The sequence below is a fragment of the Eleutherodactylus coqui genome, chromosome 3 (genome assembly GCF_035609145.1).
Source record: "Eleutherodactylus coqui strain aEleCoq1 chromosome 3, aEleCoq1.hap1, whole genome shotgun sequence".
Taxonomy (NCBI): domain Eukaryota; kingdom Metazoa; phylum Chordata; class Amphibia; order Anura; family Eleutherodactylidae; genus Eleutherodactylus; species Eleutherodactylus coqui.
The window spans coordinates 269216775-269230165 of NC_089839.1; the positions used below are offsets into that span (position 1 = coordinate 269216775).

At 48.8% G+C, this 13391-nt stretch overlaps 1 protein-coding gene across 1 annotated transcript in view; it reads left to right on the forward strand.

The window, feature by feature from the left end:
- AXDND1 (axonemal dynein light chain domain containing 1) overlaps nt 1-13391 on the forward strand; it is a 563032-nt gene that overhangs the window by 38030 nt on the left and 511611 nt on the right. The window lies entirely within an intron of this gene.

Sequence of the window (13391 nt, forward strand, 5' to 3'; positions counted from 1 at the left end):
GGTGCTCTAAGGTGTGACAGTTTTTCACTGAGACTCCAGACGACCGGTGAACAGTGGTGTGCAACCTTTGTCGCGCCTAGATCAGCTGGGGAGCCACCACCACCAGCATGAGCAGGCATATGATGGCCAAGCACCCCACAAGGTGGGAGGAAGGCCGTTCACCGACTTGCGCCACTGTCTCTCCCCCTGGGCCCCAACCTGCCACTGAGATCCAACCCACCTCTCACGACACAGGCACTACCGTCTCCTGGCCTGCACTCGCACCCTCACCTCCGCTGTCCTCGGCCCCATCCAGCAATGTCTCTCAGCGCAGCGTCCAGCTGTCGCTAGTGCAACTGTTTGAGCGCAAGCGCAAGTACGCCGCTACGCATCCGCACGCTCAAGCGTTAAACGTCCACATAGCCAAATTGATCAGCCTGGAGATGCTGCCGTATAGGCTTGTGGAAACGGAGGCTTTCAAAAACATGATGGCGGCGGCGGCCCCGCGCTACTCGGTTCCCAGTCGCCACTACTTTTCCCGATGTGCCGTCCCAGCCCTGCACGACCACGTCTCCCGCAACATTGTACGCGCCCTCACAAACGCGGTTACTGCCAAGGTCCACTTAACAATGGACACGTGGACAAGCACAGGCGGGCAGGGCCACTATATCTCCCTGACGGCACATTGGGTGAATTTAGTGGAGGCTGGGACTGAGTCAAAGCCTGGGACCGCTCATGTCCTACCCACCCCCAGAATTGCGGGCCCCAGATCGGTGCTGGTATCTGCGGCGGTGTATGCCACCTCCACTAAACCTTCCTTCTCCTCCTCCAAAGCAACCTCTACCTCGCAATCAAGACTTGTCAGCAGCACGTCGACAGCAGTCGGTGTCGCGCGGCAGCACAGCGGTGGGCAAGCATCAGCAGGCTGTACTGAAACTACTCAGCTTAGGAGAGAAGAGGCACACGGCCCACAAACTGCTGCAGGGTCTGACAAAGCAGACCGACCGCTGGCTTTCGTCACTGAGCCTGCAACCGGGCATGGTCGTGTGTGACAACGGCCGTAACCTGGTGGCGGCTCTGCAGGTCGGCAGCCTCATGCACGTGCCATGCCTGGCCCACGTCTTTAATTTGGTGGTTCAGCGCTTTCTGAAAAGCTACCCACGCTTGTCAGACCTGCTCGGAAAGGTGCGCCAGCTCAGCGCACATTTCCGCAAGTCCAAGATGGACGCTGCCACCCTGCGCACCCTGCAACATTGGTTTAATCTGTCAGTGCACCGACTGCTCTGCGACGTGCCCACACGGTGGAACTCTACACTCTACATGTTGGCCAGGCTCTATGAGCAGCGTAGAGCTATAGTGGAATACCAACTCCAACATGGGCGGCGTAGTGGGAGTCAACCTCCTCAATTCTTTACAGAAGAGTGGGCCTGGATGGCAGATATCTGCCAGGTCCTTGGAAACTTTGAGGAGTCTACCCTGATGGTGAGTGGTGATGCTGCAATCATTACCATCACCATTCCCCTGCTATGCCTGTTGAGAAGTTCCCTGCAAAGCATAAAGGCTGACGCTTTGCGGTCGGAAACGGAGCGGGGGAAGACAGTATGTCGCTGGACAGTCAGAGCACCCTCATGTCTATATCTCAGCGCGTTGAGGAGGAGATGGAGGGGGAGGAGCCTGAGGAGGAAGAGACAGCTTGGCCCACTGCAGAGGGTACCTATGCTGCTTGCCTGTCATCCTTTCAGCGTGTATGGCCTGAGGAGGAGGAGGATGAGGAGGAGGATCCTGAAAGTGATCTTCCTAGTGAGGACAGCCATGTGTTGCGTACAGGTACCCTGGCAGACATGGCGGACTTTACGTTAGGATGCCTTTCTCGTGACCCTCGCGTTAGACGCATTCTGGCCACTACGGATTACTGGGTGTACACACTGCTCGACCCACGGTAGAAGGAGAATCTTTCCACTCTCATACCCGAAGAGGAAAGGGGTTCGAGAGTGATGCTATACCACAAGACCCTGGCGGACAAACTGATGGTAAAATTCCCATCCGACAGCGCTAGTGGCAGAAGGCGCAGTTCCGAGGGCCAGGTAGCAGGGGAGGCGCGGAGATCAGGCAGCATGTACAGCACAGGCAGGGGAACACTCTCCAAGGCGTTTGACAGCTTTATGGCTCCCCAGCAAGACTGTGTCACCGCTCCCCAGTCAAGGCTGAGTCAGCGGGAGCACTGTAAAAGGATGATGAGGGAGTACGTAGCCGATCGCACGACCATCCTCCGTGACGCCTCTGCCCCCTACAACTACTGGGTGTCAAAGCTGGACACGTGGCCTGAACTCGCGCTGTATGCCCTGGAGGTGCTTGCTTGTCCTGCGGCTAGCGTCTTGTCAGAGAGGGTGTTTAGTGCGGCTGTGGGAATCATCACGGATAAGCGTACCCGTCTGTCAACCGACAGTGCCGACAGGCTTACACTCATAAAGATGAACAAAGCCTGGATTTCCCCAGACTTCTTTTCTCCACCAGCAGACAGCAGCACTACCTAAACAATACGTAGGCTGCACCCGCGGATGGAAGCATCGTTCTCTATCATCATAAAAAACGGGGACCTTTTAGCTTCATCAATCACGCCGAACGGGCAATTTTTCTTAGGCCCACAAGGCTCAGTCATATAACTTTTGTAAACAATGTTTATACGTTTCAATTTTCATTAAAGTGTTGAAACTTACACCTGAACCAATTTTTATTTTAACTGGGCTGCCTCCACGCCTAGTTAAAAATTGTGCCACATTAACCAAAGCGATTAATGGGTTTCACCGGCCCTCTTGGTTGGGCATGGGCAATTTTTCTGAAGTGCATTAGTACTGTTGGTACACCAATTTTTTTGGGCCCTCGTCTACAGTGTAATCCTAGTAATTTTTATGGGCTGCGCCTGCACTCATGCTACAGCAAGGTGTGTGGGGTTGGCCTACACTTTTGCTACATAAATGTAACTGGGGCCTTGTCTATACTGCAACTACTGAAATGTGAAAGAGACTGTTATCTCCCTAAACTGCTGCAACGGGAATGTTACTGTGGCCTGTCTTGACTGCTACTACTACGGAAATAGAACTAATACTGTGCTCCCCCTATACTGCTGCTTCAGAATTGTTACTGGGGCCTGTCTTGACTGCTACTATTACTGAAATGGAACTAAGACTGTGCTCCCCCTATACTGCGGCTAGTGATATGTTACTGGGGCCTGTCTGGACTGCTACTTCTACTGAAATGGAACTAATACTGTGCTCCCTCTATAATGCTGCTAGTGATATGTTACTGGGGCCTGTCCTAATGCTACCGCTGAAATGTAACTAATTCTGGGCTCTACCTATACCGCTGCTAATGCTATGTCACTGGGGTGTGGAAACGGAGGCTTCCCAAAGACATGATGGTGGCGAGGCCATTTCCCACCAATGCGGTTACTGTTAAGGTGCATATAACCACGGACACGTAGTGCCTCAAAAACATCCCCCTCCTCCTCCAACAATGAAAACATTCTTGGCAAATACCTTTGCATTGGTCCGTCTGGTGGCAGTCCAAGAATTTCACCTTTACCGACACAACAAGAGAGACCCCCCACCATTCCCCCGCCACTGCCCACTTAATCCTGGCCACATTCCGAAAACAAACTAAATAAAACCGCGCTACTAGGTCCGCTGTCGCTACCACATTCCCACCAACGCGGTTACTGTTAAGGTACATATTACCAGTCTGACTGTGGCATGCACTGTGTGCCGAAGCACACCTGTATTCTATGTGACGTTAGCTCTGCTGAGCAGGGCACTGCAATGGGATACATTTATGTACCGCCGATGGGTTCTAGGGAGCTACCCATGCTGTGGGTCCACAGGGACTTCACATTAGGGATTTGTACTTGCCAGTGTCTATGTATTAAAAACCCCGGTCAGACTGGGGCATGCAGTGTGGGCCGAAGACCACCTGCATTTAATTGGACGTTACCTCAGTTGTGCTGTGCACTGCAATGGGATATATTTATGTTCCGCCGGTGGCTTCCTGGGACCCACCTATGCTGTCGGTTCACACGGAGTTGTAACTGCATGTGTCTACTTATAAAGAACCCCAGTCTGACTGGGGCATGCAGTGTGGGCCAAAGCCCACCTGCATTAAACCTGATGTTACCTCAGCTGTGCTGGGCACTGCAATGGGATTTATTTATGTACCGCCGGTGGGTTCCAGGGAGCCACCCATATTGTGGGTCCACAGGGACTTCACATTAGGGATTTGTACCTGCCAGTGTCTATGTATTAAAAACAGCGGTCAGACTGGGGCATGCAGTGTGGGCCGAAGCCCACCTGCATGTAATCTGACGTTAGCTCTGCCGTCCAGGGCACTGCAATGGGATACATTTATGTACAGCGGGTGGGTTCCAGGGAGCCACCCATGCTGTGGGTGCACACGGAATTCCCATTGCGGAGTTGTACCTGCCTGTGACTATTTATAAAAAACCGTGGTCTGACTGGGGCATGCAGACACCTTGACAGAATGAATAGTGTGTGGCACATGGGTTCCCCATTGCTATGCCCATGTGTGCAGCTCCTGATGGAGGTGGCACAGGATTCGATTTCTCATTGCTTCTGTACAGCATTATGGGCTATCGCCCCGCCCCTTTTAAAGAGGGTCGCTGCCTGGCCGTGCCAACTCTCTGCAGTGTGTGCTTGCGATTCCTCCTCATGGCAGACGCACTTATAAATAGACATGAGGGTGGTGTGGCTATGAGGCCAGCGTGTGGCATGAGGGCAGCTGAACGCTGCGCAGGGACTCTTTGGTGTGCGCTGCGGACGCAGGGTCGTGCGAGGGGGTGGGGGGGTTTGGGCAGCATGTAACCCAGGAGAAGTGGCAGCGGAGTTTCATGCAGGTAGTGATTGTGCTTTGTTGGAGGTAGTGTGGTACTTAGCTAAGGCATGCCTTGCTAATGAGGGTTTTTCAGAAGTTAAAATTGTTGGGGGGGGGGGGGCACTCTTGCCGCTATTGTGGCTTAATAGTGGGACCTGGGAACTTGAGATGCAGCCCAACATGTAGCCTCTCGCCTGCCCTATCCGTTTCTGTGTCGTTCCCATCACTTTCTTGAATTGCCCAGATTTTCACAAATGAAAACCTTTAGCGAGCATCGGCGATATACAAAAATGCTCGGGTCGCCAATTGAGTTCAATGGGGTTCGTTACTCGAAACAAACCCTCGAACATCGCGAAAAGTTCGTCTCGAGTAACGAGCACCCGAGCATTTTGGTGCTCGCTCATCTCTACATAACACCCATCTATGTTCGTCTTTCCATATCACATTGCTCATTAATTGAGTTGCATGTTTGCTATCAATAAGATAGCCCGGGGTTCATTTTACAAGAGGTTGCAGGGATCGGTCCACCCACTCACTAAGGCGCTCACAGGGTGAACCGATCCCTGCACCAATGGGATGAACGGGAGGAGGAAAGGCTCCTTTATGCACCTTTGGAAGGCCGTGAAACACGACCATGGAGGAATTCTCTGGATTCAAGTATGTAGCCTCCTTTGTATTTAATATACCCCAGTGCACTCCTTCGTCTAGCAATTTTCCAAGTTTCAAGAGACGTTAGTATTAATACATGCGTATATCTTGTCAAACCGCCCACTGTTTGGAAAGTGACAGGTACCACGCCCCTGTCACTTTATGATCCTTATGTTAATGTGATAGCTGCCCCCCTTCTGGAGGCTGGACCGAGGGACCTGCATAAGCCTAGGTTATTATTCCGCCCCCTTTAGTTCAGCCAAATTAGCATGGGATAGCAGAAATGTCAGTCCTATGACATGCCAATCATAATATACTCTGCGGAACAGAATATATTATGATTTTTACTGTCTTTATCTACAGCGTATAATTGAGACTTTATCTACAATCCCTTCATGAAGTTATCTATATCCATGAGGGTGTATTATAAGGTTTTATGCCCCACAGCCTTTATGTCAGGAAGCTATATATGCTTATAGAATTAATACATAATTATAAGTCATATAGTTACAGCGGACATGAATACATAATTATATTAAGTATCTATATGTATAAAGACGAAAGCCCTCACTGACTCACTGACTGACTCACTGACTGACTCGCCAAAAGTTCTCCAACTTCCCGATGTCGTAGAAACATGAAATTTGGCACAAGCATAGATTATCTCCAAAATAGGAAAAGTAATTGGGTCCCAACTCGATTATTCAATTTTAGCGCAAAAGAATTGGCGTTGAAATTTTACGTACATAATCTAAATTTGTCACTTCCCAATGCTATAGAAACTTAAAATTTGGCACGGGCATTGATTATGACATAAATAGGAAAAGTTAATGGGTCCCAACTCGATTATTCAATAGTATGCGCAAAAAATTAGCGTCCAAATTTTACGTACGGAATCTAATTCTTTCACTTCCCGGTGTTATAGAAACTCGAAATCCGGCAGGAGCATTGATTATGTCATAAACAGGAAAAGCTAATGGGTCGCAACTCGATTATTCAATTCTATGCGCAAAAGAATTAGTGTCCAAATTTTACGTATGGAATCTAATTTTCTCACTTTCCGGTGTCATAGAAAAAGGAAATTTGGCATGAGCATTGATTATGTCATAAATAGGAAACGCTAATGGGTCCCATCTCGATTATTCAATTCTATGCGCAAAAGAATTAGCGTCCAAATTTTACGTGTGTAATGTAATTTTCTCACTTTTCGGTGTCATAGAAACGGGAAATTTGGCACGAGCATTGATTATGTCATAAATAGAAAAAGCTAATGGGTCCCAACTCGATTATTCAATTCTAAGTGCAAAAGAATTAGTGTCCGAATTTTATGTACGTAATCAAATTCCCTCACTTCCTGATGTCATTTTATATAAAGGAAATGTTGCATGGTTACCTCCCCGTGGTATTTCCTGGGTAACGCAGAGAACTATTCAAAATGGTGAACATGTTTTTCCTCAGTATCTCTAAAGTAACCACGACTTCATAAGATTTTCCGTGTGAACACCAGATAAACACCAGTACCAAATTAACTCGGACGAAGCCAGGTATATCAGCTAGTCTATATATATAAAGACGAAAGCCCTCACTAACTCACTGACTGACTAACTGACTTGCCAAAAGTTCTCCAACTTCCCGATGTCGTAGAAACATGAATTTTGGCGCAAGCCTAGATTATCTCCAAAATAGGAAAAGTAATTGGGTCCCAACTCGATTATTCAATTCTAGCGCAAATGAATTAGCCTTGAAATTTAACGTACATAATCTAAATCTCTCACTTCCCTATGTCATAGAAACTCAAAATTTGGCATGAGCATTGATTATGTAATGGGTCCCAACTCGATTATTCAATTCTACGCGCAAAAGAATTAGCGTCCAAATTTTACGTACGGAATCTATTTTTCTCACTTTCCGGTGTCATAGAAACGTGAAATTTGGCACGAGCATTGATTATGTCATAAATAGGAAAAACTAATGGGTCCCAACTCGATTATTCAATTCTATGCGCAAAAGAATTAGCGTCCAAATTTTATGTACGGAATGTATTTTTCTCACTTTCCGGTGTCATAGAAACGTGAAATTTGGCACGAGCATTGATTATGTCATAAATAGGAAACGCTAATAGGTCCCAACTCGATTATTCAATTCTATGCGCAAAAGAATTAGGGTCCAAATTTTACGTACGGAATGTATTTTTCTCACTTTTCGGTGTCATAGAAACGTGAAATTTGGCACGGGCATTGATTATGTCATAAATTGCAAAAGCTAATAGGTCCCAACTCGATTATTCAATTCTATGCGCAAAAGAATTAGCTTCCAAACTTTACGTACGGAATGGAATTTTCTCACTTTCCGGTGTCATAGAAACGGGAAATTTGGCGCAAGCATTGATTATTAGAGATGAGCGAGCACCAAAATGCTCGAGTGCTCGTTACTCGAGTCGAACTTTCAGTGATGCTCGAGAGTTCGTTTCGAGTAACGAACCCCATTGAAGTCAATGGGCGACTCGAGCATTTTTGTATATCGCCGATGCTCGCTAAGGTTTTCATTTGTGAAAACCTGGGAAATTCAAGAAGGTGATGGGAACAACACAGAAACGGATAGGGCAGGCGAGGGGCTACATGTTGGGCTGCATCTCAAGTTCCCAGGTCCCACTATTAAGCCACAATAGTGGCAATAGTGAGACCCCCCCCCCGCATTGTCAGCGTAAAGTTCGTTCTCCTCTGCCACAGTTATAACATTATAACAGCTGGCTCCATTGAAAGCAATGGGCTGCCGGCGATCGCGGGATGAATTGTCGGGAAGGGCTTAAATATATAAGCCCTTCCCTGCACTTCATCCAGAAATGTGTAAAAAAAAAAAAAATATATATATATATATATACTCACCTGGTCCCGGCAGACGGAGTACAGCGTGGCCGGCGACAGTCCTCCTGAACTGCTTTGAACAACTGTGAGTAGTATTAGGGGCAGCTCTCAGCTGAATGTCATTCAGCTAAGAGCTGCGCTGAGCCAATCAGAGGCAGCACTCACTCACCCATTCATGAATTCATGAATGGGTGTGAGTGAGATCTGCCTCTGATTGGTCAGGCTGTGACCAATCAGAGGCAGCTCATTCAGCAGGCGGGAATTTTAAATCCCCGGCTGCTGAATACTACTCACAGCTCTTCAGAGCAGTTCAGGAGGACTGCCGCCGGCCGCGCTTAACTCCGTCTGCCGGGACCAGGTGACTATATATATTTTTTTTATTTTTACACATTTCTGGATGAATTGCAGGGAAGGGCTTATATATTCAAGCCCTTCCCGACAATTCATCCCGCGATCGCCGGCAGCCCATTGCTTTCTATGGAGCCGGCTGTATTGCCGGCTCCATTGAATACAATGGTCAGTGCTCGTTTAATCGAGACGAGTACCGCGTGGTGCTCGTCTCGAGTAACGAGCATCTCGAGCACCCTAATACTCGAACGAGCATCAAGCTCGGACGAGTATGCTCGCTCATGTCTATTGATTATGTCATAAATAGGAAAAGTTAATGGGTCCCAACTCGATTATTCAATTCTAAGTGCAAAAGAATTAGCGTCCAAATTTTACGTATGGAATGTAATTCTCTTACTTCCTGATGTCATTTTATATAAAGGAAACGCCGCATGGTTACCTCCACGTGGTGTTTCCTGGGTAGCGCAGAGAACTATGCAAAATGTTGAACATATGTTTTTCCTCAGTATCTCTAAAGTAACTACGACTTCAGAAGATTTTCCGTGTGAACACCAGATAAACACCAGTACCAAATTAACTCGGGCGAAGCCGGGTATATCAGCTAATATTGTATAAAGTAAGCATTTGTATCTAGTTACAGTGGAAATAAATACAATTATATTCAATATATCGTAGAACTAATACAAAAAATATCAGTCATATAGGTACAGTGGTAATAAATACATAATTATATTAAATATATTGTATAAAGTAAAGCACTTGTATACAGTTAAATACAGCCCATAGCCAAAGCCTTCTCAAGATAAGGGCTTAGAAGGCTGTATAAAGTTGTTTGCTTGAGGTCCATCACAGAGGTAGAGGGTTTATGCCTATCACTGCACACCATGATTCCCTCTCTGCAGAAGCTGCTTCGGCAATTGGATAGTTGTTTGCTGGTCAGATTGCTGAAGTAGAATGGTATTTTTCTGTGCTAGAAGCCAGCGAAATGCGACACCTACAGGGGTGTGCATACGTACATAGGAGTTCATGAAGAAAAGCTGTTAAAAGCAGGAAATAATCAATCAGGTGAACATGTGCCATTCATCCAGACTGACATCCAGGGTGTAGCAGGTGATTGAAAGTCACAATTTATTACAGCCGGCCATGACCCGGGTAGAACGGAGTCGTTGCTGCTAATGGCCTTACCTCCCCTTTCCCCCTCCCTCACCCTTCGTCGAACAAACCACCGACACCTTCTGTTGGATAAATTTGGCCACAGCAGCCATTTATTAACACAAACAACATAAAATACATTTAACTTGTTTCAACATCAACCTTAATGATGACCATATCCCGATACCTGTAAAGGACCTTGGAGCCGCACCCCTGTGTCTGCCGCCTCACCCCTACAAGGAGATAGCTGTCCCGGTCACCTGCCGCAACTTGGCCGACTCAGGCGACGCTATCCCCACGAACTTTTTAACTATTTCCTCCCGCCGCAGGTCGGCAGACTCGGGAGCCCAACGACACTCCCCATTAACCTCCGGCCGCCATCTTTTACCGACCCCGAGGCCGGCTAGCCAGGCCTGGCTAGCCTCTCCTCCCCCTATCAGGGGTCCGCCCTATACCCTGGAGGCGACAGGTCCCAAACTCGAAAAAGGAGAGGAATGGGGGGGGGAGGCTAGTTAGCCCCCCACCATTCCCCTCACTACCTTCTATACGGGCTCCAAGGTTCCCTCTCCATCCCCCGCCACCGCAAGCGAGGCTCGACCCCCTTGAGCCTGCGCCGCCCTCCACACTGCCAGCGCTCGCTCGATGCCTTCTTGTAAACCTTCCATCCATAGGTCCATCCCTATGTCGTTCAGATGAACGCCGTCTGACCTCCAATAGTTACCCGTGCCTTTTTCTAAGTCTATGTGCCGCACTGCTATGCCCCCTTTTCCGCCCACAAAACGAGAGACTTCTTTGTTTAGTTTAACTCTCGCCCTGTTCAGCCCCTTTTCTGACCGCGCTCCCCTCCATACTTTTCTCGGCACTAGCTCCGACCATACCACGACTATTCCCGGGTATGACTCCTGTAACCTAAGGAAGTCATACCGAATGTCCCTCGATAGGTCCCTAAATCTCCTCTTCCCCAGGTCATTTCCCCCTGCATGAATGACTAATACGTCCGGCGCTCTATCCCCTCTCACCCTCCTTTCTACCTCCTCTAAAACCGCGCCCCAGGACATGCCTCTAATGCCCATCCACTTTATCCTTGCTTCGTTCTTAGGGAACCGTAATTGCCTGCCGTTGGGTCGTGCTCCCGCTCTCTCCGCCCCCCAGAAGACATAAGAATGTCCTAAGATCCACACTAACGCTGGATGCTCATCTGTAAAACAAAGTTACCGGCATAATTTAGTAACGGTTGCTCCTACTATTTTACTCCCCCTCCCCCCTCCCACCCTCACCCTGACCTTTTCTTTAAAGTAGGTGAGGGCGTACATAGGATCCGAAACGTCTGGATTCCCATCGACCTATTCTTTTTATAGCTTCCACCCCCATACCTCTCACTGATGCCTCTGTCGCTGCTCCCACCCTAAATGAGTGTGACCCAAATTGTTCTTTATCAAACCCTGCCGCTTCCAGTGTCCGCTTAAATATAGTTATGAATTGGAAGCGAGATAAAAATTGGCCATTCTCATGGCACAGCAGGGGGCCTGTTCCAGACTGTAACCCTCCCCTATACTGCTCCCATGTCCTCTTAGGGCACATGAGAGCCCCCGGCACCTCGCCCAATTTAATAATCTTTCCCCGACCTTGCTGATCTGTCTTTGACCGGCGGATCCGCAACTCCAGCCTCCCTTCAACTAACCTTACATCCTCTGCCTGCAACCCTCCCCCGGTCTTTTTGCTTGGAGACACCAATTCATTTATCCTGAATGCTCCAAAGAATGCCAGAGAAAAAGCCGACCTGAACAACCGTCTCTCAAAATCACTTCCGCACACCGTATCCAATGCTCTACCCAATTTTTCTAATATGTCAAAGGAAACTGGTCGCCTAGTGTCTACACTCTCCTTACCTCTCCTGAACCCCTTCAGCGCCTGTGTTACTAAAAACTTTTTTGTCACATCCCCCATCCCCCTTAACTTGAACCCAAATGCTAGCCCTGCTATAAATTGGTTTACTTGCGCCACTGACCTACCCCCTTCCGCACTTCTACCCAACCAGCTCAGTAGCATACCTACTCTGTCTTCCTCTGAGTCCGCGCCCCCCTCCTTTCTCACCCATTCTTCCCATTCGTTCCACGCTGCGCTATACGCTACCCTGGTTCGCCGAGCCAATGACCGCTCTAACAGGCCCCTCACTGCTCGCTTACCATGCTCCAAATTAGATCCGGGCACTCTCTTCCCTTCCTCTCTGCACCCGGCGCCAGTGTCCGGAACCGCTCCCACTGAAACCGAGAGAGAGCATCCGCAATTGAATTGTCAACACCGGGTACATGAGCCGCCACTATCCACATGTTTAACGACAATGCTTCGAGCACTAAGTGACGCAGCAAGTTTACCACCGGGGGGGATGATGCCGACAGTGTGTTAATCACTTGCACCACCCCCAAGTTGTCACAGTGAAATTTCACTTTTTTGTCCCGAAAGTGTTCCCCCCACAGCATGATGGCCATCACTATTGGAAATAACTCCAATAGCACTAAGTTCCGTATCAAGCCTTCCTGCTTCCACTTCTCCGGCCACTCCCCCGCGCACCATTTCCCTTGGAAATAGGCCCCGAATCCCGTGCTGCCCGCCGCGTCAGTATATAGCTCCCAGTCTACATTGTTACTAACCTCGCCCATGATTACCGACCTGCCATTATATTTTTCCAGGAAGGTAGCCCATATCGTCAGGTCTGCCTTGTGGCTGGCCAGCAAACGAATGAAATGGTGGGGTGCCCGAATGCCCGCTGTTGCTGACGCCAACCGTCTGCAAAACACCCGACCCATGGGCATAATCCTGCAGGCAAAGTTAAGTTTGCCCAACAGTGACTGCAGCCCTCTTAGCGTAATTTTCTTACTTTCTAGCGCCGCGCGCACCTCCTCCCGTAAGTCATCCAATTTATTCTTAGGTAAGCGACAGACCATCGCAATGGAATCGATGGTGATGCCCAGAAAGCTTAAACACGTAGTGGGCCCCTCCGTCTTATCGGGAGCTAACGGTACCCCGAACCGCCTCGACACACATTGTAAAGTGCCCATCAGGCTCGCACACACGGGCGATCCCCCAGGCCCCACACACAGAAAATCGTCTAGGTAATGAATGATCGACTGCACCGCAGCCGCATCCTTCACCACCCATTCTAAAAAGGAACTGAAAGCCTCGAAGTATGCACACGAGATGGAACATCCCATGGGTAAACAACGATCCGCAAAGTAATCCCCTTCCCAATAGCACCCCAACAATCTCACGCTTTCCTGTGAAACCGGGAGCAGTCGAAACGCGGATTCTACGTCCGCCTTTGCCATTAATGCTCCCTTCCCGTACCTTCGTATCCATTGCAATGCCGCATCGAACGAGGTATACACCACCGAACAAAGCTCCTGGTCTATTCCGTCGTTCACCGATGCTCCCTTAGGATAAGATAAGTGGTGTATAAGCCGAAATTTTTTCGGCTCCTTCTTTGGGACCACCCCCAAAGGAGACACCACGAAATCTGGC